Source organism: Haematobia irritans, chromosome 1, assembly GCF_050003625.1.
Source record: "Haematobia irritans isolate KBUSLIRL chromosome 1, ASM5000362v1, whole genome shotgun sequence".
In the NCBI taxonomy this organism is placed as follows: Eukaryota; Metazoa; Arthropoda; class Insecta; order Diptera; family Muscidae; genus Haematobia; species Haematobia irritans.
Window position 1 is genome coordinate 260,797,360 of NC_134397.1, and position 24,728 is coordinate 260,822,087.

The 24,728-nt window shown below is 28.7% G+C and overlaps 1 protein-coding gene across 1 annotated transcript in view; it reads left to right on the forward strand.

Moving 5' to 3' along the window:
• TkR99D (Tachykinin-like receptor at 99D) overlaps positions 1 to 24,728 on the forward strand; it is a 279,312-nt gene that overhangs the window by 40,783 nt on the left and 213,801 nt on the right. The gene's annotated exons all lie outside the window — the stretch shown is intronic.

The following is a 24,728-nucleotide window of genomic DNA, read 5'->3' on the forward strand; positions in this document are numbered from 1 at the left end:
GTAGAAATTATGCTATGTTTGAAGTAAAAAACTTCTTTGAAATAAAGTTTTAAAAAACATGTCCTATATTTGAACGATTTTTTGCTTTGTAGTCAAGACGCAAAAAGGCAACAAATTTAAAGACAAATTCATTAACGGCCATTTTCATGTAGCTCCGTTAGGCTTTAACTGCCAGTTAACAGAAAGTAAATTGCAAATATCTTCTCTCCAGTTAACTTTAACTGGAAAATTTTCGTCAGTTAAGTTCCTAACTGGCATATGGAATATATATGCAAGATGACAGATTCTTCTATAATACAGTTTAAAAGTTGGTTAGTTAACGGAACACTAACGGAGCTTTATGAAAATGGGGGTAAATTTAAAGAATTTTTCTGAATTATTAAAGTCAAGTTGACCTTAGCCCAAACATTTTTCTTTCATGTTATGATACCCATTTTTAAGTCAAATCACTTAATTATAAGGACTTTACGACTTCATTGAAAAGTTTATCGACTTTTGGACAAGGAAAAAAACTTTATATTAGAGAAATGCGTCTTCTATGCTAAGCAAAATTTGCATTCGTATTTTAAAGACATGAAATCTTTGACCTCACGACATAATTTTTTTCAGTGTATATGCCCCTAAAGTTTGCTTACGCCTTACACAAAATACAGGACACTCACACAAGAGGTGTTTTATTGATTCCTTTTCCTCCGCATCATGACAGCTCATACAATAGTCGTTATACTTCGCACCAATAGTTTTTGCAAAATCGCCTATCAGGCAGCGACCCGTTATAGCAGATATCAGGAGTGATATCTGGCGTCTCGAGAACACTAGCATATCTAGTGTGCGGTTTAAGTTTAAATGGGGCCATATTTGCTTGGTGTCGTTACAACCCTTACAATTCTCCCATCGAACATTTGCCATCATGACAGCCTTCTCACGCAGTAAGAGCTTGCAGGTAGCCAGAGGCACACCAACAGATTCTAGTTCCCCTGGAATATGTAAGGTAGTTCCTAGCCTTGCTAGCTCACCTGCTTCGCAGTTCCCCGGTATGTTCCTGTGGCCAGGCACCCATATTAGGTGAATATTGTGCTGCTCAGCCATCTCATTGAGAGATTTGCGGCAGTCGATGGCCGTTTTGAGTTGAGGAACACAGAGTCCAAGGATTTTATTGCAGGCTGACTGTCTGAGTATATATTAATGCCAATATTGCTTGGAGCATTACTTCTCAGCCAATTCACCACTTCTCTTATTGCTAATATTTCAGCCTGAAAAACACTACAGTCATCAGGTAATCTTTTCGCTATTCGAAGTTCCAGATCTTTAGAATATACTCCGAAACCCACTTGGCCATCCAATTTGGAGCCATCAGTGTAGAAATCTATATATCTTTTATTCCCCGGGGTCCGTGTACACCACGCCTCACTGTTGGGAATTAGAGTCTCAAACTTTTTGTCGAAAAGTGGACTCGCCAAAGTGTAATCCACTACGTTAGGCACATCTGGCATTATTTTGAGGACCGAACTGTGACCGTAACTTTTTTCCGACCACAGCGATAGCTCGCGCAACCGCACAGCCGTTGTTGTAGCTGACTGTTTGGCCAAAATGTCTAAAGGCAATAGATGCAGTATGACATTAAGGGAGTTTGTTCCTGTCTTGCTCAATGCACCTGAGATACACAAGCACGCCATACGATGAACTTTGTCTAAACTTGTCGGCTGGTGAAGTGCCGGCCTCCAGACTACAACACCATATAGCATTATAGGTCTAACCACTGCCGTGTATAGCCAATGTACAATTTTTGGTTTTAGTCCCCACTTTTTCCCTATTGCCTTTTTGCACGAGTATAAAGCTACCGTTGCTTTCCTCGCCCTTTCTTCAATATTAAGCTTAAAGTTCAGCTTCCTGTCAAAATAACGCCAAGGTATTTTGCACACTCCCTAAAGGGAATTTCAATACCCCTAAGGAAATGGGTCTAACCGTGGGAGTTTTGCGATCTTTGCAGTACATGACTAGTTCTGTCTTTGCAGGATTTACCCCAAGACCATTATCCTCCGCCCATTTCTCAGTCATCCGGAGGGCTCTCTGTATAATATCCCTAACTGTTGATGGGAATTTTCCCCTGACTGCTAGCGCCACATCATCGGCGTATGCCACCACTTGTATCCTTTCTTTTTCTAGGGAAACCAGAAGGTCGTTTATAGCAACATTCCAAAGAAGAGGTGATAGAATTTTCTTTATGAAATTTGACAAAAATTTTTATAGAAATAAAATTTTTACAAAATAAGTTTCTTTTTGTTTGATAGTTTTTTTTTTTTTTTTGGTAAATTTCTCTGGCTGGGTTTGTTTTTGAGCGTGTTTCCTCTATCCCCATTCGTTTGGTTTGATATTGTTGGTTTCTCTTCAATCATTATTGTTATTTTTTGATCTCAGCTTAAAACCATGCATTGACTAAACTACAAGTGTAGCTTAGCCAAGCTGAGATAAAAAAACAGCAATAATTATTTTCTATAGCAATAAAATTTTGACAAAATTTTCTATAGCAATAAAATTTTGACAAAATTTTCTATAGCAATAAAATTTTGACAAAATTTTCTATAGAAATAAAATTTTGACAAAATTTTCTACAGAAATAAAATTTATACAAAATTTTCTATAGAAATAAAATTTTAACAAAATTTTCGATAGAAATAAAATTTTGACAAGATTATTATAGAAATAAAAGTTTAACAAAAACTTTCTAATTTTTTCCTAAATTTCTGACTACATTCTTTATAAAAAATTATAAAATTGTATAGAAAAATAAACAAAAATTCTCTATATTAATAACATTTTGAATAAGAGATTAATACTGAATACATATCGTTATCGTTTTATAGAAATAAAATTTGTCAAAATTTTATTTCTATAAAAAACTTTGTCAAAATTTTATAACTATAGAAAATATTGTCAAAATTTTATTACTACAGAAAATAGTTTCAAAATTTCATTACTATACAAAATTTTGTCAAGATTTTATTTCTATAGAAAATTTTGTCAAAATTTTATTTCTCTAAAGAATTTTGTCAAAATTTTATTTGTATAATTAGATAAAATTTTATTTCTATAGAAAATTTTGTCAAAAAATTATTTCTACAGAAAAGTTTGTCAAAAGTTTATTCCTATAGAAAATGTTGTAAATTTTTTTTCTATAGAAAATTTTGTCAAAATTTTATTTCTTTTCAATTTTTTTTTTCAAAACTTCATTTCTATCGAAAAATTTTCAAAATTTTATTTTTATCGAAAATTTTGATAAAATTATAGTTCTTTGTAGAGTATGTTAGGCTTGAGGTCATGCTGTAAAAAAACAAAATAAAATCTTAGTTTTTTATAGTGTTTTACTTTAAATTCTTTCCAATAATATTTCGAACACCATCGTTGTCCGTCCTCATTTTTGCCAAAATTTTATTACTATAGAAAATCCTGTCCAAATTTTATTACTATAGAAAATATTGTAAAAATTTTATTACTATACAAAATTTTGTCAAGATTTTATTTCTATGGAAAATTTTGTCAAAATTTTATTTCTATAGCGAATTTTGTCAAAATTTTATTTCTGTAGAAAATTTTGTCAAAATTTTATTTCTATAGAAAATTTTGTCAAAATTTTATTTTTATCGCAAAAATTTTAGTTCTTTGTAGAGCTTGTAAGGCTTGAGGTCATGTTGTAATAAAACAAAATAAAATCTTAGTTTTTTATAGTGTTTTATTTTAAATTCTTTCCAATAATATTTCGAACACCATAGTTGTCCGTCCTCAGGGAAATTAACTTTAACAAAAGAAATAAACACAAATTAACCAAACAGAAAGACAAATATGTAAAAAATATGCTACAAACATTTTTTTCTAGCAAATGTTGTCAAAAATTTATTTCTGTAGAAAATTTTCTCAAAAATTTATTTCTATAGAAATTTTTTTATGTCTATAGAAAATTTTATCAAAATTTTATTTCTATACAATTTTTTTTTTAAATAAATATAACATTTCATCCAAATCTTATTTCTGTAGTAAATCTTCTCACACTTTTATTTCTAAAAGAAATTTTGTCAAAATTTTATTCCTATAGAAAAATGTTTACTTCTAAAGAAAATTTTGTTAAAATTTTAGTTCTACGACTTTTTAATTTTTTTTCTGTCGAAAATTATTTCAATAGAAAATTTTTTCAAACATTTATTTCTATAGAAAATTTTGTAAAAACTCATAAAGAAAATTTTGTCAATATTTTATTTCAATAGAAAATTTTGTCAAAACTTTATTTCTATAGAAAATTTTGTTAAAATTTTATTCTATAGAAAATTTTGTCAAAACTTTATTTCTATAGAAAATTTTGTTAAAATTTTATTTATATAGAAATTTTTGTCAAAATTATATTTTCACAGAAAATTTTGTCAAAGTTTTATTTCTATGGAAAATGTTGCCAAAAAATTATTCCTACACAAAATTTTATTTCTATAGAAATTCTGGTCAAAATTTTGTCAAAATTTTATTTCTATAGAAAATTTTGTTAAAATTTTATTTCTATAGAAAATTTTGTCAAAATTTTATTTCTATAGAAAATTTTGTCAATATTTTATTCCATAGAAAATTTTGTCAACATTTTATTTCTACAGAAAATGTTGTCAACATTTTATTTCTATTGAAAATTTTGTTAAAATTTCATTTAAAAAATGTATTGCTATAGAAAATTTTGTCAAAATTTTATTTTTATAGAAAATTTTGTTAACATTTTATTTTTGTGTAAAATTTTATTTCTATAGAAAATTTTGTTAAAATTTTATTTCTATAGAAAATTTTGTCAAAATTTTATTTCTATAGAAAATTTTGTCAAAATTTTATTTCTATAGAAAATTTTGACAAAATTTTATTTCTATAGAAAATTTTGTTAAAATTTTATTCTATAGAAAATTTTGTTAAAATTCAATAGGAAAAAATTCAATAGGAAATTTTTGTCTTAAGTTTATTTCTATAGAAAAGTTTGTCAAAATTATATTTTCAAAGAAAATTTTGTCAAAGTTTTATTTCTATGGAAAATGTTGTCAAAAATTTATTCCTACACAAAATTTTATTTCTATAGAAATTCTGGTCAAAATTTTGTCAAAATTTTATTTCAATAGGTAACTCTGTCAACATTTTATTTCTACAGAAATTTTTCTCAAAATTTTATTTCTATAGAAAATTTTGTTAAAATTTTACTTTAATAGGAAATTTTTGTCTACATTTTATTTTTATAGAAAAGTTTGTCAAAATTATAAAATTTTGTCAAAATTTTAATTCTATAGAAAATTTTGTCAAAAATTCATTCCTATAAAAAATTTATTTCCGTAAATTTTTTTTTTCAAAATTTTATTTCTATGGAAAATTTTTTAAAATTTTATTTTTATAAAAAATATTGTTAACATTTTAATTTTATGTTTTTTTTTAATTTTGTTTTTGTCTGTAGAAAAGTTTAACAAAATTTTTTACAATAGAACATTTTGCCAAAAATGTATTTCTCTAGAAAATTTTGTCAAAATTTTATTTCAATAGGAAATTTTGTCAACATTTTATTTCAGCAGGAAATTTTGTCAACATTTTATTTCTACAGAAAATTTTTTTAGAATTTTTATTTCTGTAGAAAATTGTGTTAAAATTTCAGTTCTTTAGCTGATAGCCTAAGTAGCTAATGCTAGATTTTCTCTCTATTATTCTTATATTTACTATAAGTTTAATAAATAAATAAATAAATAATAAATAATAAATAAATTTCAGTTCTATAGAATATTTTTGTCAACATTTTATTTGTATAGAAAAGTTCGTCAAAATTTAATTTTTATTGAAAATTTTGTCAATTTTTGTTTTATAGAAAATGCTGTCAAATTTTTTTATAGAAAATTTTATTAAACATGTATACCATGTTTATTATACAGTCTCTCTTACAGAAACTATATATGGTATTATTTAAGAAAAATATTTGTTATTATTAAATAAAAAAAAAATAATAAAAAAGTGTAAAGTGACATTTAAGGGCTATGGGAAAATTAAAACAAAAAAAAACAAATAGTCAAATTAGATAGATCGGTCTAACGGGGGCCCTAACAGGGACCTATACACACTATATTCTGCACACCCATTTATGGTCATAAATTATATATAGTTTAGTTTTTCAGTTTTAAGCAAATCACATAAAAATTGAGGTGTCGTGATGCTCCAGACCACAAAGATCAAAACCTATACCAATATAGCCCATCATCGAATTTGACCTAATCGCAGAGAAAAAAGAATATTTTCCAACTGCACCATTATTGAAGGCTGTAGCGCAGACATACATAGATATATTGTGTTAGAATTTCTCCCGATCAAGAGTTAATTTGCATTTGGGTTAATATAGCAAACGCCTTTCAACAATTGTCCACTTTTGAGAGGTGTCCGGTTTTCAGAGTGTCCTAGTTTCCCGAGGTTTCACTAATCTTTATGTAGTCGGAAATGAATATTTCAATGTGTTAAAAACGGAGATGCAAACTCAATATACCCCCATCACCACTCTGTGGAGGTGGTTATAAAAATTAATTACAAAAATTATTAAACCAAATAAATTGGTAATTCGATCGTTTAAGTTTTAAATCGGTGTCAGTGATTGATATTGTTACACAAATTGAATCAATTTCATTATTTATTATATCAATTAATTTTATTACTTTTACATTTACATTTTTGCTCACTGTTTAAGTACTCTAATGAGCTGATGGTTTATTTAGCACTAACGCAATTAATTTATATTTATGATTTTTATGTTTGAATTTTTTTATATCATTTTTTATTTATTTAGTTTTTTTTTTTTTTTTAATCTTATACTTCTTATATATATATTCCCCTTACCCCTAGAAGTTTCCTCAAATATCATGGCAAATTATATGGCAATTGAACCAGCACTTAATTGAAATAATTAAAAATATCCGATGCAATACGATAATAGGCCGGAAACCAGTAATGCGTATAAGTAATGGCATGGTCATAAATATCCATCATACGCCACACTCTCTATGCCTACATGAGAATACAGGGACAGTGAAAACAAGTGACGCAAAACATATGTACGGAAATCATAAATTTACCATTTCATTTCCGTCAACAACTTCCTTTTCCTTTTTGCTAAAGGAAAACAACTGTGGAAAACTTTCGCTCTCTCTACAAAATGTAGCCAGTGTATCCGCATAGTCTTCTCAAATTAAATAACCAAACAAAAAAAGTTTTCTAATGTATTGCGTTGAGTTATTTCATAAACACAAACTAATATTTTGTTAGGATATTTAAATGCATTTTGGCAAAACTTTATTCTGTTTCTACAAAATTAAATCTCAAATACATAATCCAAAAATATGGCCCATACTTCTCTTCCACATAACATGAACACAACTCAACGACAAACAATAAAGTAAAACTTTTAAAATCGCATACATGAAGCCATTAGTAAATTTATGAAACTGTTTATGACATGCATAACAGGACAGATTTGTAAACCATGTTAATATTCTATGTGTTTAACAACAAACTAAACTCGCTTAACGAAATTATACAAAGTTTTCCAAATGGGGAGAACTCGAGCCAGGAACACTGGGTGAGATATGGAATTGTGAAGGGTGTGCTATACAAAAAAAAAAAAAAACGAATAAATAAAACCAGTAAGGAAAGTCGAAAGTCAGGCAGGGCCTACTATATTATACCCTGCACCCAGGGTTGCCAATTTTGCCGATTTATCGTCACTTTGACGATTTTTTACTCAAAAAATAGCAAATGCCGATTTTTGCCCCAAATATGACGATATTAGCTACGTTCAAAAATGTTGACTAGAAGCAGTTTTTTACACGATTAGAGCCAGTAAAAGAGAGAATGCATTTAACAGTTGTCAGATGGAGAAATTGCAAGTTTTTGCTAGCGATTTTATACATGTAGGAACTATACCTCATTTTACATCTACAGTATTAGTATCATGGTTGCCACTCGTGCCAAAAATAATCCACTAAAAATTGATATTGAATTTATAGAATATTTTGTTAAAATTTTATTTCTATAAAAAATGTTGTCAAAAATATATTTCTATGGACATTTTTATCAAAAATTTATTTCTATAGAAAATTTTGTCAAAATTTTATATCTAGAGAAAATTTTTGTCAAAATTTTATTTTTATAGAAATGTTTGTCAAAAATGTATTTCTATTAAAAAATATGTCAACATTTTATTTCTATATAAAATTTTGTCAAAATTGTTTATCTATAGAAAATTTTGTCAAAATTTTTTATCTATAGAACATTTTTGCAAAAATGTATTTCTATAGAAAATTTTGTCAAAATTTTTTATCTATAGAACATTTTTGCAAAAATGTATTTCTATAGAAAATTTTGTCAAAATTGTATTTCTATAGAAAATTTTGTCAAAATTTTATTTCTATAGAAAATTTTGTCAAAAATTTATTTCTAAAGAAAAATTTTTATATCTATAGAACATTTTTTCAAAGCTGTAAATATTTCTATAGAATTTTTTGCCAACATTTTATTTCTATAGAAAATTTTGTCAAAATTTTATTTCTATAGACAATTTTATCAAAATTTTATTTCTATAGAAAATTTCATCAAAATTTTATTTCTATAGACAATTTTATCAAAATTTCATTTCTATAGAAAATTTTGTCAAAATTTTATTTGTAAAGAAAATTTTGTCAAAATTTTATTTCTGTAGAAGATTTTATTGGAGAGTTTAAGGGTCAAATTTTGGATCTTTAATATTGACATATGTAAATATTAAAGATCTTTTTTAATTTTAAATAAAAATCTTACTGAATTAGTAACTACATATTACAAAATTAATTTTTATATATTTTTTTTTTGAATTAAATAACATAGCATTGCATAAAAATGTATTTTTTTATACAAAACTAAATTCATTATGCTTTTGTTCTTGAAATGCAAAGTTACGTATGTTAATTTTCTGTTCTTTATATGAAATAAATACTTACAACCAAACAAATAGTTTGGTTTTAATATTATTTACATTGCAGATTTTTGACGATTTTTAAAATGGTAGTAACGAAAGAAGTGACGATTTTTTTATACCCACCACCATAGAATGGTGACGGGGGTATAATAAGTTTGTCATTCCGTTTGTAACACATCGAAATATCGATTTCCGACTATATAAAGTATATATATTCTTGATCAGGGAGAAATTCTAAGACGATATATCGATGTCCGTCTGTCCGTCTGTCTGTCTGTCTGTCTGTTGTAATCACGCTACAGTCTTCAATAATGAAGCAATCGTGCTGAAATTTTGCACAAACTCGTCTTTTGTCTGCAGGCAGGTCAAGTTCGAAGATGGGCTATATCGGTCCAGGTTTTGATATAGTCCCCATATAAACCGACCTCCCGATTTGGGGTCTTGGGCTTATAGAAATCGTAGTTTTTATCCAATTTGCCTAAAGTTTGAAATCTAGAGGTATTTTATGACCATAAAGAGGTGTGCCAAAAATGGTGAGTATCGGTCCATGTTTTGGTATAGCCCCCATATAGACCGATCTCCCGATTTTACTTCTTGGGCTTATAGAAACCGCAGTTTTTATTCAATTTACCTGAAATTGGAAATCTAGAGGTATTGTAGGACCACAAATACGTGTGCCAAAAATTGTGAGTATCGGCCCATATTTTGGTATAGCCCCCATATAGACCGATCTCCCGATTTTACTTCTTGGGCTTATAGAAACCGCAATTTTTATACAATTTACCTGAAATTGGAAATCTAGAGGTATTGTAGGACCACAAATACGTGTGCTAAAAATTGTGATTATCGGTCCATGTTTTGGTATGGTCCCCATATAAACCGACCTCCCGATTTGGGGTCTTGGGCTTATAGAAATCGTAGTTTTTATCCAATTTGCCTAAAGTTTGAAATCTAGAGGTATTTTATGACCATAAAGAGGTGTGCCAAAAATGGTGAGTATCGGTCCATGTTTTGGTATAGCCCCCATATAGACCGATTTCCCGATTTTACTTCTTGGGCTTCTAGTATCCGAAGTTTTTATCCTATTTGCCTGAAATTGGAAATCTAAAGGTATTTTCGGGTCATAAAGAGGTGTGCCGAAAACGGTGAGTATTGGTCCATATTTTAGTATAGCCCCCATAAGAACGATCTCCCGATTTAACTCCTTGGGTTTCTAGAAACCGTAGTTTTTATCTGATTTGCCTGAAATTATAATTATTCTGGTATTTTAGGCTCACAAAAACGTGTATCGGATTAAGTTTTTATCGGTCCATTTGGTAATGCCTCCATATAGACCGACTTCACTTCTTGAGGGTGTAGAAGGCGCACTGATCATGAAAATTGCTTGAAACTCAATGTAACATTTCCAGATTTTACTTCTACAGACTTAAGATTTCAAATCAAGACGTTATTTTATAATTTTCTTGCACACTTACAAGAGATGTTAATGATTCCTCAAAAACTCAAACAAAAATGGTTCTTATAAATCCAGAATCTGATATAGTCCTCATAGGTGAAATCTTTAAATTTATCTTCGGGAAGTGTCCTCAAGTCCTCAAGCCCTCCTGAAATTTCAAAGGAAACCCTAATATTTGGTTCATGGTGGTGGGTATTTAAGATTCGGCCCGGTCGAACTTAGTGCTGTATATAATTGTTATTTTTTATATATATATATTTATACCCACCACCATAAAATGGTGACGGGGTATAATAAGTTTGTCATTCCGTTTGTAACACATCGAAATATCGATTTCCGACTATATAAAGTATATATATTCTTGATCAGGGAGAAATTCTAGGACGATATAACCATGTCCGTCTGTCCGTCTGTCTGTCTGTCTGTCTGTTGTAATCACGCTACAGCCTTCAATAATGGCGCTATCGTCCCGAAATTTGGCACAGATTAGTTTTTTGTTTGCAGGCAGGTCAAGTTCGAAGATGGGCTATATCGGTCCAAGTTTTGATATAGTCCCCATATAAACCGACCTCCCGATTTGGGGTCTTGGGCCTATAAAAACCGTAGTTTTTATCAGATTTGACTGAAATTGGAAATCTAGAGGTATTTTGGTACCATAAAGAGGTGTGTCGCAAATAGTCCGCATCTGTCCATGTTTTAGTATAGCCCCCATATAGACCGATCTCCCGATTTTGCTTCTTAGGCGTCTAGAAAAAGTATTTTCTATCCGATTTGTCTGAAATTGCAAATCTAGAGGTATTTTAGGACCATAAGAAGGTGTGTCGAAAATCGTTCGTATCGGTCCATGTTTTGATATAGCCCCCATATAGACCGATCTCCCGATTTTGCTTCTTGGGCGTCTAGAAACTATATTTACCATCCGATTTGCCTGAAATTGGAAATCTAGAGGTATTGTGGGAATATAAAGAGGTGTGTCGAAAATGGTCCGTATCGGTCCATGTTTTGGTATAGCCCCCATATAGACCGATCTCCCGATTTTGTTTCTTACGCGTCTAGAAACTGTATTTTCTATCCGATTTGTATGAAATTGTAAATCTAAAGGTATTTTGGGACCATAAGGAGGTGTGTCGCAAATAGTCCGTATCGGTCCATGTTTTAGTATAGCCCCCATATAGACCGATCTCCCGATTTTGCTTCTTAGGCGTCTAGAAAAAGTATTTTCTATCCGATTTGTCTGAAATTGAAAATCTAGAGGTATTTTAGGACCATAAGGAGGTGTATCGAAAATCGTTCGTATAGGTCCATGTTTTGATATAGCCCCCATATAGACGGATCTCCCGATTTTGCTTCTTGGGCGTCTAGAAACTATATTTACCATCCGATTTTCCTGAAATTGGAAATCTAGAGGTATTGTGGGAATATAAAAAGGTGTGTCGAAAATGGTCCGAATCGGTCCATGTTTTGGTATAGCCCCCATATAGACCGATCTCCCGATTTTGCTTCTTACGCGTCTAGAAACTGTATTTTCTATCCGATTTGTATAAAATTGAAAATCTAAAGGCATTTTGGGACCATAAAGAGGTGTGTCGAAAATAGTCCGTATCGGTCCATGTTTTAGTATAGCCCCCATATAGACCATCCATGTTTTAGTATAGCCCCCATATAGACCGATCTCCCGATTTTGTTTCTTAGGCGTCTAGAAAAAGTATTTTCTATCCGATTTGTCTGAAATTCAAAATCTAGAGGTATTCTAGGACCATAAGGAGGTGTGTCGAAAATCGTTCGTATCGGTCCATGTTTTGATATAGCCCCCATATAGACCGATCTCCCGATTTTGCTTCTTGGGCGTCTAGAAACTATATATTTATCATCCGATTTGCCTGAAATTGGAAAACTAGAGGTATTGTGGGAATATAAAGAGGTGTGTCGAAAATGGTCCGAATCGGTCCATGTTTTGATATAGCCCCCATATAAACCAACCTCCCGATTTGGAGTCTTGGGCCTATAAAAACCATAGTTTTTATCCAATTTGCCTGGAATTGGAAATATAGAGGTATTTGAGGACCATAAAAAGGTGTGCCGAATATGGTGCTCATCGGTCCATGTTTTGGTATAGCCCCTATATAGACCGATATCCCTATTTTGCTTTTAGGGCTTCTAGAAACTATATTTACCATCCGATTTGCCTGAAATTGGAAATCTAGAGGTATTTGAGGTATTTTTAGACCACAAATAGCCCCCATATACACCGAACTCCCGGCTTTATTTCTCGGGCTTCTAGAATCCGTAGTTTGTATCCGATTTGCTGGAAATTAGTAATCTATAATAAAATTTTAGACAAACGAAATTTCTTTTTCTTATAAAGTGTTTTCGTTTATTCAACGATTGTCTCTAAAATTTGTGTCAAAAGAAAACTTTGCTTGTCTAAAATTACGTTTCTCAAAAAAGAATACACTTCTTTCAGGTTATAGCAGGCGCACTGATCATGAAAATTGCTTCAAACTGAAAGTAAAAGTTCCAGATTTTACTCATCGTATTTAAATAAATGCGGAAAAATCTACAGATTTAAGATTTTAAATAAAGGCGTAATTTCAATATATACACGATATGTTTATATTTTCTCTAAAACTCTAACAAAATTGGTTCTCATAAATCCAGAATCTTATCTGGTCTTCATAGGTAGAATCTTTAAAGTTTGTCTTCGGAAGCTGGCTCGTTTGGGAGAAGATTTGTCATAGTAAACTATTATACTTGATTCATGGTGGTGGGTATTTAAAATTCGGCCCGGCCGAATTTACTACTGTATATACTTGTTTTTAATTATTTGGCATCCCTGCCTGCACCACTTTGAGATCCACATTTTTCATATGTTAACATCGCAAATCCGTCAAACGTGTTAAGTGCTATATATAAAGGTTTATGTTCCATATAAATATACTTAAATATGACTCGGTCTGGATTTTTTTTTTTTAGTTTCCCACATTTAAAAAAAAAATATGGGAAATTTCAAATACGAAAGGCATAGTTATAATGTTAATTCTGCTATTTGCGCAAAATTTCACTTAAATCTGAGTAAACCTGTGGCCTCTGCGGTCAGTGTTGTCAGTATCTTTCTGCCTAATGTCCCCATATTAGGATGTTTTCGTCCCCAAAAAATCCCAATTTAAATTGTATTTCCTCACAAAAATCCCCATCACATTTTTGACAAGTACAAAAAAAAAAAAAATAAAAAATACTATAAAAAATTAAATTCTGATAAAATTTTCTATATAGAAAAAAAAACTTGACAAAATTGTCTATAGAAATAAAATTTAGGGTAAATTTTCTTTAGAAATAAAATTTTGAAAAAGTTTTCTATAGAAATAAAATTTTGACAAAATTTTCTAAAGAAATAAAATTTTTATAAAATGTTCTCTAAAAATGTAATTTTGACAAAATTTTCTATAAAAATAAAATTATGGCAAAATTTTCTATATAGAAATAAAATTTTGACAAATTTTTCTATAGAAATAAATTTTTAACAAAATTGTCTATAGTAATAAAATTTTGACAAAATTTTCTATAGAAATATAATTCTAACAAAATTTTCTATAGAAATAAAATTTTGACAAAATTTTCTATAGAAATACATTTTTACTAAAATTTTCTATAGAAATAAAATTTTTACAAAATTTTTTAAAGAAATAAACTTTTAACAAAATTTTCTATAGGAATAAAATTTTGACATAAAAATTATATTGAAATAACATTTTCACAAAATTGTCTATAGCAATAAAATGTTGGCAAATTTGTCCATATAGAAATAAAATATTAACAAAATTTTCTATAGTAATAAAATTTTAACAAAATTTTCTATCGAAATAAAGTTTTAATAAGAATTTCTATAAAACTCAAAGCTTGACGAAATTTTCTATAAAAATAAAATTTGGCAAAATTCTCTATATATGAGTAGAAATAAAATTTTGACAAAATTTTCTATAGAAATAAAATTTTGACATAAAAATTTCTAAAAACTAAAATAAAATTTTGAGAAAAATTTTCTATAAAATAAAAGTTTGATAAAACCTTCTATAAAACTAAAATTTTGATAAAATCTTCCATGAAACTAAAATTTTGACAAAATTTTCTATAGAAATAAAGTTTTTAGAAAATATTCTTTAGAAATAAAATTTTTACAAAACTTTCTATAGAAATAAAATTTTCACAAAATTGTCTATTAATTGTCAATTAAATTTTGTTAAAAAAGATTAAACCGATTTCTCGAAAAAAATCCCTTAAAAAACCCTTAAATTTATGAAAATTCCACACCAAATTAAATTAAAAAAAAAATACTATATAGAAATAAAATTAAAATTTTCTATAGAAATAAATTTTTACTAAAATCTTCTATAGAAATAAAATTTTGACAAAATTTTCTAAAGAAATAAAATTATAACAAAATTTTCTATAGGAATAAAATTTTGACATAAAATTATATAGAAATAAAATTTTCTCAAAATTGTCTATAGAAATAAAATTTTGGCAAAGTTGTCTATAGAAATAAAATTTTGACAAAATTTTCTACAAAAATAAAATTTTGATAAAAATTTCTCTAAAACTAAAAGTTTGACAAAATTTTCTATAGAAATACAATTTTTGCAAAATTCTCTATATTCGAGTAGAAATAAAATTTTGACAAAATTTTCTATAAAAATAAACATTTGATAAAAATTTCTATAAAACTAAAAGTTTGACAAATAAAATGTTGAGAAAAATTTTCTATAAATATAAAATTTTGACAAAATTTTCTATAGAAATAAAATTTTGACAAAATTTTCTATAGAAATAAAATTTTGAGAAAATTTTCATTAGAAATAATATTGTTACAAAACTTTCTATAGAAATAAAATTTTCACAAAATTGTCTATAGAAACAAAATTGTGTTAAAAAGATTAAACCGATTTCTCGAAAAAATCCCCGAATTTATGGAAATTCCCCACCAAATCCGCAAGTCCCCAACTCAAAAAATTCGTCCCCAAAAATATCCCCAATTTTGGGAAAATCCCCAATGCTGGCAATACTGTCTGAGGTCGTATGAGTGATATATATGGGAGCTATATCTAAATATGAACCGATTTCAACCAAATGTGACACACTTTACGACACTATCAAATTTGCTGCTAGTGCAATATTTGAAGAAAATCAAGGCAAAAATCAACAGGGTTCTATTCCAAACCAAATCCCCACCGACTGGAATTTTGAACAGTTTGGTGGATTTAATCAAGTCCAATGAAGCGTTTATGAAGCTATCCAATCAAAAAATAAACCGGAGAACTTCCCTCCCTATACTGGCACAAAAAATTGAGTACACCTTTGTGTTCCTCCTGTGTGGAATCCAATGGGAATATTCTATTTCAGCATAAAAACAGAAAGTTAATATTTAAAAGTTCTTAAAAAAATAAGTTTAATTTTAAAAGTTTACATCAAAAAGTCTGGCAAGAAGGAGCTTTTGCTCCTATTCAAATATTAAAAAGTTAAGTTGTTAATTTCCATACAGGAATCACTCTCTATCTTCGTTGCACAAACAAATCGAGCGAGGAAGATGTGCCACTCTCCCAGTCGTTTCCAGTCAATTTCAAATAAATCATGGAAGTTTCAAGAAAATCTGAAACTTGAACTCTGAAATTTTTCAAAAATCGAGCAGGGAAAAGGTGAAAAAATCTATACGATTTGATTCTTATTGCAATTCATAGTAATTGCAATATACAAACGTTCAACCGAAAACAGCTAGATTCTCCTAGAATTTCACCGAAATAAAGAATATCGACTTGGAGTGGAGAATAAATAAATAATAAAATTGAGAGAGAGAGAGAGAGAAAGAGGGAGAGTATTACATCGTCGATGAAATGTTTCTGTGATTTTTCTTCATGAAATTTGTCTGGTGTTTCATCGAAACCAGCTTTGCGCAAATCTAATATTTTGCCCAATGTGCACAACAAATAATATAACCTCATATGGGTTACCAGGAAAATAGTTGCCAAAGACACAAATGCTACGCATATAACAGCAACAAAAAAAACAACAAAATTTTTAACTACATGTGCCCTTAAAACACTCTCAAGTAGAGTTTTCATACAAAAAAAATTATTATCCTAATTTGTTATTGTGGCATTCACGTACGCCCGTATAAAGTTAATGCCCCTATGCCAGTGGGGCAAATTACGAGCAAATAAAAGCATTCTCCGCACAAAAAAAAATAAAATCACTGAAATTAACAACATTGTTGAACAAATTGAATAAGAATACAATAATGAACTCTCCTCTCAGCAGCCACTTAAGATAAAATTCGACCGCAAACAATGTCCATGGTTGATGATGATGAGCAAGACTAAGTGGCAACAATGACGAGGGGGGTGTAGCTTTGTCAAAACAAGATGCCAGACACAATTGTTTGCCAGAATTGAAATTGAAGTGAAAAACAAAGTTAAGCCACCATGGATGGTGGGTAGTTGTATGCGGTGATATATGCCAGAGGTACTCACATCACAATGGAATGTACTTCAAATATACAGCAGCATTCCGCTACTCCCCCTTGGGACTGAAGATAATGTCAGCAATGTTTGTAATTGAAAACGAGCTATCAATCAGTTAAATTTCCAGAAACAAAAGATTGATTTTCTAAGGAAATTATACTCTGTATATTTTTGAGAAAACAAAAACCACATTAATGAGCTTATATTAAGCTGCTAATCAATGGTCTAATTGTGTTATAAAACAACAAAGAAGTTAGGCTATCTAAATTTCGGCAGAGAATTTCTTTTATTTGAAACCCAAAACAAAAATGTGAAACCACGGTCGGATGAAAATATACTAGAAACTCGCCCATCAATAAAATCAATGTTCTATGGAATAGCTAACAGCAGATGAGCAATAAATAAAGGATGATTTTTAGGAGCTATAGGAAAATTTGTCAAAACAAAAACACTTTAAGAAAAATGCCGGAAATCTTTATTTGAATCGGACTATCGGTTAAATATAATTTAATACTTGAAGATTTCATGCAGATGTTGACCTCGAGTGAGCCTCTAATGGTCCATCTATTTCGTCAAATTTGGCATACTTTGATATAAGTGCTTTCATGTTGTCTCCCACTCATGGATGTCACAATTGGTAGAATTACGAAAAATTGTAGATTTTTTACTGTTTGATAGATTTTGGAGATTTTTATATAAATACAGTTTTGACAAACTTTTTAATAGAAATATAATTTTGACAAAATTTTCTATAGAAATACAATTTCACAAAATTTACTATAGAAATAACATTTTAACAAAATTTTCTATAGAAATAAAATTTTGATAAAATTTTCTATAGAAATAAAATATATATATAGAAATACAATTTTGACAAAATTTACTATAGAAATACAATTTTAACAAAATTTTCTATAGAAATAAAATTTTGACAAAATTTTCCATAAAGGCCGGTATGCACCTCTAGCGAAAAATTTCATTCCCATAAGAAATGCATTGCTATTTATGCTAAGGAAATTTTCGGTAGCGTTCAATTTCGTAAGCTGGTACGCACCTCTAATGAAAATAACAGGGTTGTCAAAAGCATATTTTGGCATTTATATTTGACATTTAATTTATTACAATCATTGTGTGCGTAAAAGTTTTAAAAGGTCTGTAAATAATAAACAATTTATTTGAGGAATATTTGGAACATATATTAACAATTTTTAAAAGCGATTAGCTGGTTTAAAATTTGTGTACACAGCCCTGTTTTTTTGTTGTAGACTTAAATAAATTTTTGCTACCGAAAATTTCGCTAGAGGTGCATACCGGCCTTAAAAATACAATTTTGACAACATTTTCTATAAAAATAAAATTTTAACAAAATTTTCTATATTTGAAATTTTGACAAATTTTCTATAGAAATAAAATTTTGACAAAGTTTCCTATAGAAATAAAATTCTGACAACATTTTCAATAGAAATAAATTTTTAACAAAATTTTCTATAGAAATAAAATTTTGACAAAATTGTCTATAGAAATAAAACTTTGACAAAATTTTCTATTGAAATAAAATTCTGACATCATTTTCTATAGAAATAAAATTTTGGCAAATTTTTCTACGGAAATAAAATTTTGACAAAATTGTCTATAGAAATAATATTTTGACAAAATTTTCTATACAAATTAAATGTTGACAAAATTTTCTTAGAAATAAAATTTTCTATAGAAATAAAATTTTGACAAAATATTCTATATAAATAAAATTTTGACAAAATTTTCTATAGAAATAAAATTTTGACAACATTTTCTATAAAAAAAAAATTGACAATATTTTTGACAAGAAAAATTTTTGGACAACATTTTCTATAGAAATAAAATTTTGACAACATTTTTTTAGAAATAAAATTTTGACAAAATTTTCTATAAAAATAAAATTTTAACAAAATTTTCTATAGGAATAAAATTTTAACAAAATTTTCTATAGAAATAATTTTTTTTACAAAATTTTCCATAGAAATAAAGTTTTGGCAAAATTCCTATTGAAATAAAATTTTGACAAAATTTTCTATAGAAATAAAATTTTAACAAAATTTTTTATAGAAAAAATTTGACAAAATTTTCTAAAGAAATAAAATTTTGAACAAATTTTCTAGAGAAATAAAATTTTGATAAAATTTTTTATAAAAATAATTTATTTGGCAAAATTTTCTATAGAAATCAAATTTTGACAACATTTTCTATAGACAAAAAAATTTAACAACATTTTTTACAGGAAAAAAATTTTGACAACATTTTCTATAGAAATAGAATTTTGACAACATTTTCTTTAGAAATAAAATTTTGACAAAATTTTCTTTAGATATAAATGGAAATAAAATTTGACATTTTTTACAGGAAAAAAATGTTGACAACATTTTCTATAGAAATAGAATTTTGACATTTTCTTCAGAAATAAAATTTTGGCAAAATTTCCTATAGAAATAAAGTTTTTTCTTTAGAAATAAAATTTTGTTAAAATTTTCTATAGAAATAAAATGCTGACAAAATTTTCTTTCAAAATACAATTTTGAAAAAATTTTCTAGAGAAATAAAATTTTGAAAAAATTTCCTATAGAAATAAAATTTTGACAAATTTTTCTATAAAAAATATTTTTTTTGACAAAATTTTATATAGAAATCAAATTTTGACAACATTTTCTATAGACAAAAATATTTGACATTTTTTACAGGAAAAAAATTTTGACAACATTTTCTATAGAAATAGAATTTTGACAACATTTTCTTTAGAAATAAAATTTTGAAAAAATTTTCTTTAGAGATAAAATTTTGAAAAAATTTTCTTAGAAATAAAACTTTGGCAAAATTTGCTATAGAAATAATTTTTTTTCTTTAGAAATAAAATTTTGTTAAACTTTTCTATAAAAATAAAATTTTCTTAAAATTTTCTATAGAAATAAAATTTCGACAAAATTGTCTATACCCAGCAAAAACTCTTATTAGTAAGAGTACAAGTATGCCTGCGCCAAATTGGTAACAACTTCCTCGTACATATATCAGTAGTAATACGTTTACACGGGCATGACATTGGAGGAAAGTACTTTCGTGCAAGCATACCAGCAGTCGAAAAATAAGTACTTCTTCGCAAGCATACCAGCTCTCCAAAAAGAATATCTTTACCATAAAGATACCCAAAAAGTGCGAACTCACCCCTGTTGTTTTGTAATTCAACACACTATACCACGCTCCACAACATGGATCTCTTCAATGATGTTATTTTGTAATATAAATTATGTACTGTACCACTTTAGAAAACAAAGGTATATGTTATCGGCAATTTTTTCTGAAATGCAATTTGGCATTACTTATCGCTACTATTTACGGTGCCCACTGTAGAGCCGAACCCGGACCGCAAGATATGATTTTAATTACCGGTATTAATAGAAAGAATCATTTTTTGCCTACACAGGTAAGTTATTATTTTTAAATCCCAGGTAATACTGCACGTATAAACTTTTTAATTACCTCTATAGTGATACAATATTGACTAAATTTTCTATATAAATAAAATGTTGACAATATTTTCTATAGAAATAAAATTTTGACAACATTTTCTATTGAAAAACAAATTTGACAAAATTTTCCATAGAAATAAAATTTTGACAAAATTTTCTATAGAAATACAATTTTGAGGAACATTTCCACAGAAATAAAATTTTTGAGACAATTTTCTATAGAAATAAAATGTTGACAACATTTTCTATAGAAATAAAATTTTGACAAAATTTTCTTTAGAGATAAAATTTTGGAAAAATTTTCTTAGAAATAAAATTTTGGCAAAATTTCCTATAGAAATAAATTTTTTTCTTTAGAAATAAAATTTTGTTAAAATTTTCTTTAAAAATAAAATTTTGAAAAATTTTCTAGAGAAATAAAATTTTGACAACATTTTCTATAGAAATAAAATGTTGACAAAATTTTCTATAGAAATAAAATTTTGACAAAATTTTCTAGAGAAATAAAATTTTGAAAAAATTTTCTAGAGAAATAAAATTTTGACAAAATTTTCTGTAGAAATAAAATTTTGACAAAATTTTCTAATGAAAAAAATTTTTGACAAAATTTTCCATAGAAATAAAATTTTGACAAAATTTTCTACAGAAATAAAATTTTGAGGAAATTTTCTACAGAAATAAAAATTTTGAGGCAATTTTCTCTAGAAATAAAATTTTGACAAAATTTCTATAGAAATAAAATTTTGACACAATTTTCTATAAAAATACAATTTTGACAAAATTTTTTATAGAAATAAAATTTTGACAAAAATTTCTATAGCAATAACATGAACCGATAAAAAACATGAACCGATACATAACATAACATATTCGTCACGCCGACATGATTTCTAGATTTCCAATTTCAAGCCAATCGCATTAAAATTTCGATGTATTGGTGTTCAATACCCCAAATCGGGGGATCGGTTTATACGGGAGGTATATCAAAGTCTGAACTGGTATATACCTTATTCGGTCCTTACCAAAATCTGGACCGATATACACCATAGTTAGCACACCACTTTGTCGTCATATAATTTCTTCCTGATCAAGAATATATACATACTTTATAGCAATACTTAATATATTCCCATCATCATTCTGTGGTGATGAGTACAAAAACAATGTTAATTAATTTTCAATTAAAGAGCAATATTTAGTAAATTCGCTGATCTCCTGAATACAGCCACAGACAAACGGGCGTCGCTAAATTTCCATATCATCTTGGGCTTTTATACCATCTTTAATGGTTTAATAAATGCTCAATTTTCAAGTGCCAAGAAGGCTAGTTTAAATTAAATTACATATATTTTCCTTTTTACTATGTGATACCCATAAGTATTATCTTCCCAATGTTTCTTAAACCTCCGAAAAATTTATCAACCCCGCATAATTTATCAAACTCTAGATATCGTAAACAAAACTGTTAATCTCTTCTAATATTTATGGTGATGAAAGACAATTGATGGGTTGCTTAACAAATCAATAGAGAGAGAGATAATAAATCTCTACTTTTCATGACCGTACTCATGGAAATCTTTGCATTTTGTTTATCACACACATACACACACGGTAATGCCCGCAACATATACACACTCATACCAAAGAAAAACACTTTGTACACCTAGAGAAATAGGAGAACTGGACAAATGTTTTTTCAAGCAATTAGACTTTTACCCCAATTTTTTTTTTTTTTTTTTGTGGCTCAAGAAATCCCCAACTTTTTTAACCCAAATATTGTAACAAAATTTTAATTTTATTAAAGAAAATATTCAAAAATTTTATATTTTAACAGACATTGTCTGTGTATATTGAATCATCATAGCCACAACAAAATCAGCGAGGATTTTTTTTACCACAGTGGTATCAATATTTGCAATTTTTCTTTTACTATTAAATTTATGCATCTAGTAAATATAAGCTATATAAGTTGAGCCAAATTAACGGCAAAAGCCATTTTTATCTCTCATCATAAATTTTCTTTTAGTGTAATACTACCAACAATGTTTGCTCGTTATTTTGTTTGGAAATTTCTGGATATGTAGCCATTGTTTTATGGCCCAGACTGACTCGCAATGAGAACAAAATTAATTCCCACATAAATCCTTCATTTACAAGCACATATCGAGTGATTTTGGAGGATTTGCTACTTTACTACTGTTTTTTTATTATTTAATGATTTAGTTTATGAACGCATAGGAGTCTGCTACATAGTGATTGGTACAACATTTAATTATAGGAAAGTAGGACTAAATGCCTGTTAAAAATATGTATCACAATATTTTATACAGTTCAGTCTGGGCTTAGATCAAGATCGAAATAGAAACATCAAAATGAAAGCAGGAATTTTTTTTAAACATTGTCAAAGGACGAAAAAAGTTTTTTTTAATATAAAAAAAGTATTACAAGACCCTATAGTTACCTAAAATACCTTCAAGGTATTTTACCACTATTTAATTTCCATAGGAAAGTTTGTCAAAAATTTAAGTTCTTTAGCGAATTTTGTCAAAATATCAATCCTATATCAAATCTTGTCAAAAGTTAATATCCATAGAAAATATTACAAATATTCATTACAATAATATTTAAAAGCTTTCGCTTTTCCAAATCCGAATTGCCGGGCCTCACGCTTGACACCTGCCATCAGATTTTGTACAGCCACCTTCTTCGCCGCAGAAAGCCAGTTTGCCTTGAACTGCTGCTCGTCCTTAGCAGTTTTTTTGGTCTTCTTTAGGTTCCGCTTAACAATAGCCCAGTATTTCTCAATTGGGCGGAGCTCTGGCGTGTTGGGAGGGTTCTTGACCTTGGGAACCACCTGCACGTTGTTGGTGGCGTACCACTCCATGGCCTTTTTACCGTAATGGCAAGATGCCAAATCCGGCCAAAACAGTACGGAACAACCGTGTTTCTTCAGGAAAGGCAGCAGACGTTTATTCAAACACTCTTTCACGTAAATTTCTTGGTTGACAGTCCCGGAAGCTATGAAAATGCTGCTTTTCAAGCCACAGGTACAGATGGCTTGCCAAACCAGATATTTCTTTGCGAACTTTGACAGTTTTATGTGCTTGAAAATATCTCCTGTCCCGGAAGCTGCTTGTAGTCGGCTTTGACGTAGGTTTCGTCGTCCATTACCACGCAGTCAAACTTCGTCAGCATCGTCGTGTACAGCCTCCGGGATCGTGCTTTGGCCGTCGTATTTTGTTTATCATCGCGATTTGGAGTCACTACCTTCTTGTAAGTCGATAGTCCGGCTCGTTTTTTGGCTCGATGCACGGTTGTAGACGATACACCCAGCTTATTTGCGGCATCTCGGAGAGAGAGGTTAGGGTTTCGCTTGAAACTACCGGCAACTCTCTTTGTCGTCTCAGCGGCTTCCGGTTTTCGATTTCCCCCGATCCAGACTTCCTGGCTGTCGACAAACGTTCCCCAAACACTTTAACTATATTTGTAACGGTTGATTTGGCAACTTTTAGCGATTTTGCCAGCTTTGCGTGCGAGTAGCTCGGATTTTCGCGATGCGCGAGCAACATTTTGATACGCTGCTCTTCTTGCTTGGACGGCATTTTGACAACTGAAAAGTGAATTCCAAAATCAAAATAGGAGCAATATTCTACACACACACACACCTTCAAAATGAGGGGTGTTCAGGTTTTTTAAATGCAAAATTGAAAGAAATACGTCAAGTTTATATTGACCAAATTTTGACCGTATCACCCTTTAGTTTTGTGGAAATAACACTTCTATAGAAGAATTGAACAGGATTTTTTTAAAAATATTTCATTTCTATAGGAAATTTTGTCAAAATTTTATTTCCATAGGAAATTTTTGTCAGAATTTCATTTCTGTAGAAATTTTTGGCAAAAATTAATTTCTATAGGAAATTTTTACAAAATTTAATTTCTATAGAAAATTTTTGCAAAATGTAATTTTTATAGGAAATTTTTACAAAATTTAATTTCTATAGCAAATTTTGCAAAATTTCAGTTCTATTGGACATTTGACAACATTTAATTTCTATAAGAAATTTTGTCAAAATTATATTTCTATAGGAAATTTTATCGAAAGTTCATTTCTACAAGAAATTTTGTCACAATTTCATTTTTATAGGAAATTTTGGAAAAATTCTATTCTAATGGAAATTTTGTCAAAATCTCATTTCTACAGGAAATTTTGTCACAATATCATTTCTATAGGAAATTTTGTCAAAATTTTATTCTTATGGAAATTTTGTC